Below are 6,384 nucleotides of genomic sequence, written 5' to 3' on the forward strand. Positions count from 1 at the left end.
TTCACTTCATTACACAGTGTTGTGCTCTTTTTATTTGCAAAAACCTAAAAATGGTATAAGATTGATCCAGACTAAACTACCTTCAAATAAAATAAATTGGAATTACTTTTTAACACAAGTGAAAATTACATTACTACATTACACACAAAACTACATTAATTCACCTGTGTATTAGTTGATGATATTTTATTTGAGTGATTGGTGCAAATTAAAAGGCAGCACTGCTTATGGCTTGTGCAATGAACAAGTGAGAGGCTTTAAAAGACCCTCCATGTCCACTTTCTGGAGTGTTTTGATCATAAATGGATGTTGAATTTTGTCAAAAGATTTTTTAGAATCTATCCAGATAATCATGTGGTTTTTATTCTTCAGTTTGTTAGCGTGTTGTATTACATTGTTTGATGTGCCGATACTGAAAAATCCCAGCATCCCTGAGATAAATCTCACTTGGTCGTGGCGTGTGATCCTTTTAATACATTGTTGAAGTTGGATTGCTAGTATTTTGTTGAGGTTTGCTGCAACTATGTTCATCAGTGATACTGGCCTGTAATTTTCTTTTTTTATATCTTTGGTTTGGGTGTCAGGGTGATGCTGGCCTCATAGAATGAATTTGGAAGTGTTTCTTCCTCTGAAATTTTTTGGAATAGTTTGAGAAGAAAGGGTGTTAACTTTTCTCTAAACATTCAGTAGAATTTACTTGTGAACACATCTGGTCTCAGACTTTTGTTTGTTGGCAGTTATTTAATTACTGATTCAGTTTTATTCCTGGTAATTAATCTGTTCATATTTTCTATTTCTTCCTGGTTCAGTCTTGGGAGAGTGTACCTTTCTTAGAAGTTGTCCATTTCTTCTAGATTGATCATTTTACTGGCATATATTTGTTCATAGTAGTCTCTTACAATTCTTTTTATTTCTGTGGTATCAGCTATAACTTCTCCTTTCTCATTTCTTATTTTACATGCATCCCAATGTTCATAGCAGCATTATTTATAATTACCAAGATATGAAAGCAATCTAAGTGTTCATCAACAGATGAATGGATAAAGGAGATGTGAGGTGTGTGTGTGTGTGTGTGTGTGTGTGTGTGTGGTGGAATACTACTCAGCCATAAAAAAACAATGAAAATTTGCCATTTGCAACAACATGGATGGACTTGGATGGCATTACGTTAAACGACATGTCAGAGAGAGAAAGACAAATACTGTATGATATCACTTATATTTGTAATCTAAAAAATACAACAAACTAGTGAATATAACAAAAAAGAAATAAATTCACAGATACAGAGAACAAACTAGTAATTAGCAGTGGGGAGAGGAAATGTAGGAGGGGAAATACAGGGGTAGAGGAGCAAGAGGTACAAACCATTAGGTATAAATTAAGCTACTAGGATATATTGTACAACATTGGGAATATAGCCAATATTTTATAATTTATAAAATAAAGAGTAGAACCTTTAAAAATTGTGAATCACCATATTGTACACCTATAAAGTTTATAACATTGTACAACAACTATCCTTCTATTAAAAATAAATAAATAAAAGACCCTGAACCAGGCAGTTGGTGACATTCAACCTGAGGAATAGATTCTTCTATTTCTGTTGCCATAAGCTGTAATGGCAAACTCCATGGCGCCGGGTCTCTGGCTATTGGCTGCTTACCCTACAGCATAATATTCTGTTCCTATGAGCTCTATTTAGGTCCTTCCTGAGCATCTCAACCCACTGGACTCCTCCTCTTGTGTTCCCTATCCCTACCTCCATACTCCCATCAGACATGCCAACCTCATTCCTGACTATTAGGAAAAAAGTAATACATATTCAGCATTCCCCATTTTGATGAACCAAAACCAACAGGATGTCATAATTTATAGAAAACTTTCACTTCCATTTTGTATTAACATTATTTTCTTCAGCAATATTTATTTTATGTCATCCATGTAAGACCACAAAGTTCATGTTCATTAAAGTGTCTGTCCCTGTAATACTGCTTCATTGTATTTATATTAATTTCTCTCTATCATCATTTTTGCTTTTTTTAAATGTGTGTGTATGTGCTGCATGTGAAAGAGTGGAACAGAGACAAAGATAGAAATGAGAAACAGGGGAAAAGAGAGACAGAGACAAAAGAAGAGCATTGTCTTTGGATGACTCCTAAGGTGTTGATGTACCTGGAAAGTCAAGGATCTGAACACCAGTTCTTTTTATCTTAGGCCACATGAAACCTGGGGTTTCATGTGAGTCAGCAGCCACTGTTACATCTGATCATACTATTGATTTACACTCAGATGCTATATTTTTAAATGACACTTTTGCCCAGCAAAATAGTCCTTTCTTCTATCACTACATTTAACAAGCCTTGCCTTAGTCTATTTTTTGATATGTAAGTTTAGGCAGAATTATTAAAAATCATGCCTCAGAAAGGAGATAATTTGCTCCTCTCATCTCACGTGCTTCTATTTATACTCTGCACATCATGCAGAAAATAGTTCACAAAACACCCCATGTCTGATGGCTGCTGACTGACTCCTCATGTTTGAAGTTCAAATCCTCCAGGAGGGATCTGCACACTGATCACCACCTCAGAAGGACAGTCTTCAATGCACTGAATCATTGCCTCCCTACTATATCACTGTTCCATATTTTTGTGGCTTCATATTTTTCCTTTGAAATTCCCAAAATGAATGTGCCCACTTACTCTATTTTTTCTTAATAAGCCCAATGACATTGGGAAATGGGAAAGAAATAACAGAATTTTGTGGAATATGGTATCAGTCAGGCAAAAGATGTTTTTGATTAAATTGACTTTCTATTACATATTCAAGAAATTACTATACTTTGCCTCAAAACCATTTAGGTATTATATTTGAAAAGTAAACACTACCATTTATATTTTAGTTGACTAACATAGGTGCTAAGCATCATTTTGAAACCTGAAATTCTATCTCACGTATATGAAGAAATGTGCAATATTTCAATAATGCCAGATAAACACTGGACCCAATGAAGAAAAATGATAACTTATTTTCCAGTTTCAAAGGAAAAGAAACTTATTTTATCTTTCTTTCATAATACGGAACGTTTTGCTAATGTCCTTTTGCCATTTCTAGTATCTCTTGCTATGGATGAGAAAGCCAATGATAAGAGGAGGGGACACAGGACCAATAATAGATGCCACATAATACAGTGTCTTAAAAGTGATTGGCACATAGTTGTTAACAAATAAATAACAATTGAATGGTTGAAAGAGGCTGAAAACCTATATGAATTTCTCTCTGAGGTTTCATATAATTCTAAATTAGAAGTATAAAGGAAAGCTGGATTCTTAATCATATCTATACACCCAACATTACTTTCAACATTTGAGGATAACAAAAGTATATAAATGTCAGTGTTTTGGGGTCAGAGAAAATTTGGGTTCAGCAACTATAAGATCAGGGAGGAAGCTTCTCTTCTCATTATGAAATCTCCCAAAAGCTATATTTTGATTGAAGATACAAAATTTATATTAATATCATAATAATATTTATATTAATATCACTTGTCAGAAGTCTTTTAACTGTAGTCTTAAATAGATTCAATTTGTTTTATGGAAATTATATTTAATAAAATTCAGTAAACATTTAAAACCTTTTAGAAAAAAAGAAAAGAAAGGAAAAACCCTGGAGCATAGTCTCCGCTGTGTGCTAGTTTGGTCTTTCCATGACTGGGGCCTTCTATCTGCATCAGTACTTCGCCCATGGGCTGAAAACTGAAGGACTGGAGAATGAATGCAGGAAACTCTTCACCTCTCTGATTCTGTCCACACAGATTTTCAGGATACATTCACGACTGTAAATCCAGGGCATCTGTAAAAGCAAAAATGAGTCCTGGTTCAAAAGACATGAGAGTTGAAGATGGAGCACCAAACTTAACCTTGGTGTGTTTTATAGCTCTATCTACAGCACCTTCATCTGTGATAACAAAAGGAAGCATAAAGCACAGGCAGTTTCTGCCCATAAAGTAGTAATACACTTTCTGGAAAGACCAAAGTAACACATACTAAAAGAGAGGTTCAAAAATAAATGCCAAATACATTTATATACCATAGTAGCTTGCCACCATATTGCCCACAACATAACCAATAGCTAGTCACATTAAATTAGAAGGAAGTGTTTTATAAGAGTATATGAATATACATTATATCCTTCTTTTATGAACAAAATTCAAGAAGCATGTTCCTCTGGACAAGACTCATTTTAAAACCCTCCTTCTTAATGAAGGAATGAAAACAAAACAAAAAGTAGGATAGTTGTTTTCTTGTTTTACATCATACTATCTAATCACGTCATATTTATTTAACTAAATACATATAGAATGAGACATAACTGAAAATAGAATAGTTTCATTTTAAAGGCCCATAAATTGATCATGGAATCTTGACGTAGGGGCAAAATTATAATTACGGGGCCTCATTTTGCCACTAAAACAAGATATTTATGATGTTGTCAGAAGCAAATTAGTGAGATATAGGATGCTACTTTGCTGTGGTTTTATCCACCCACCACTGAGGGTATGTAAAAGGCACTTGGCAGACGGTGACATTCGGACTAAAGTTACCTACTTCTTGTTGCTCAATTGAACCTCCCACTCCTGACACCATGTGTTACTACAGATACTATTATGGTGGCCTGGATTATGGCTACAATGGCCTGGGATGTGGCTATGATTGTGGTTACATTGACTATGATTACAGGCATTGCCGCCCACTGTGCTGTGGAAGGTACTGGTCTCATGGCTTCTATTGAAGAATTTTTAGTCTACTGGCTATATCTTCCTGATTACTATCATTATGTCTAGGTTTCCTTTACATGAGAAAATTTTAAATGTTTTCAGTGCTGGAGATGGTAAGGAGAAAATGGAACCTTCCTACACTGTTGGTGGGAATGTAGTTTGGTGCAGCCATTATGAAAAACAGGATGGAGATTCCTCAAAAATCTAAAAATAGGCTTAACATATGATCCAGCAATCCCACTTCTGGGCATATATCTGGAGGAAAATCTACTTTGAAAAGATACATGCACCCCAGTGTTCATAGCAGCACTATTTAAAATAGCCAAGACATAGAAACAACCTAAATGTCCCTGACAGATGACTGGATAAAGAAGTTGTTGTATAGTTATACAATGGCATACTAATCAGCCATAAAAAATAAAATAATGCCATTTGCAGCAACATGGATGGACCTGGAAATTGTCATTTTTAAAGGAAGTAAGCCAGAAAGAGAAAGAAAAATATCATATATCACTCACATGTAGAATATATTTTTTAAAAAAGGACACAAATTAACTTATTTATAGAACAGAAACAGACTCACAGACATAGAAAACAAACTTATGGTTACTAGGGTGGGAAGGGGGTGAGAAGGGATAAATTGGGATTTCAAGATTTGCAGATACTAACGACTACATATAGAATAGATTAACAAGTTTCTTCCATATAGAAAAGGGTACTTTTTCAATATCTTGAAGTAACCTATGACAAAAAAGAATATGAAAATGAATATATGTATGTATATGTATGACTAAAACATTATGCTGTACACCAGAAATTAACACAACATTGTAAACTGTCTATACTTCAGTAAAAAAAAAAAAAAAGAGAAAAAAAGTGTCAAAAAATGCTTCTTGACAAATAAGCAGTCAGAAAACTTATTTTTATCAAGTATTAATTATAAAAATCAGTAGTTTTTTAGGCAGAAGGGAAAAGATTCACAGAAAAAAACTGGACACAAAAAAACTAAATGATTGAAAAATATAAATAAATATTAATTGTGCAAAAATAATAATGATAATTTCTTTTGAGATTTAAATATGTAGAAAATGAGGTACATGAGAAATACCATACCATAAAAGACTGGATATAAAAATAGCTAGCTCTAAGATCCTAGATTTATTTGGAAAGAAGTAAAAGTAACATACTTCCATAGAGTGTAAAAAGTCATGAAGTTGATAAGGATAAAAAATACAAAGTGTATTCAATAATGTAAAACCTGCAGGCAAAAGGATAGAATTCTGGAAAACTATTTGGTGCTCTCTTTTATAACTCAGCAATTCTGATTCTAGTCACATACCAAATCTATATGCATATTTTGATAAATTAATCAGAGGTAGGCAAACTTGTTTCTGTAAACAGTGAAATATTTTAGATTTTGTAGGCTATATGCTCTGTTTCCACTGCTTAACTCTGTCATCGTAGCATGAAAATAGTCATAGACCATACATAAATGAATGGATGTGGATGTTTTCCAATAAAACTGTACCAAAGCAGATGATGACCAAGACTTTGTGGATCCCTGGGTTAAATATTCAGCAGAATATGTTCTGTCCATCTCACCTTTAGGG

The sequence above is a fragment of the Camelus dromedarius genome, chromosome 2 (assembly GCF_036321535.1).
Source record: "Camelus dromedarius isolate mCamDro1 chromosome 2, mCamDro1.pat, whole genome shotgun sequence".
In the NCBI taxonomy this organism is placed as follows: domain Eukaryota; kingdom Metazoa; phylum Chordata; class Mammalia; order Artiodactyla; family Camelidae; genus Camelus; species Camelus dromedarius.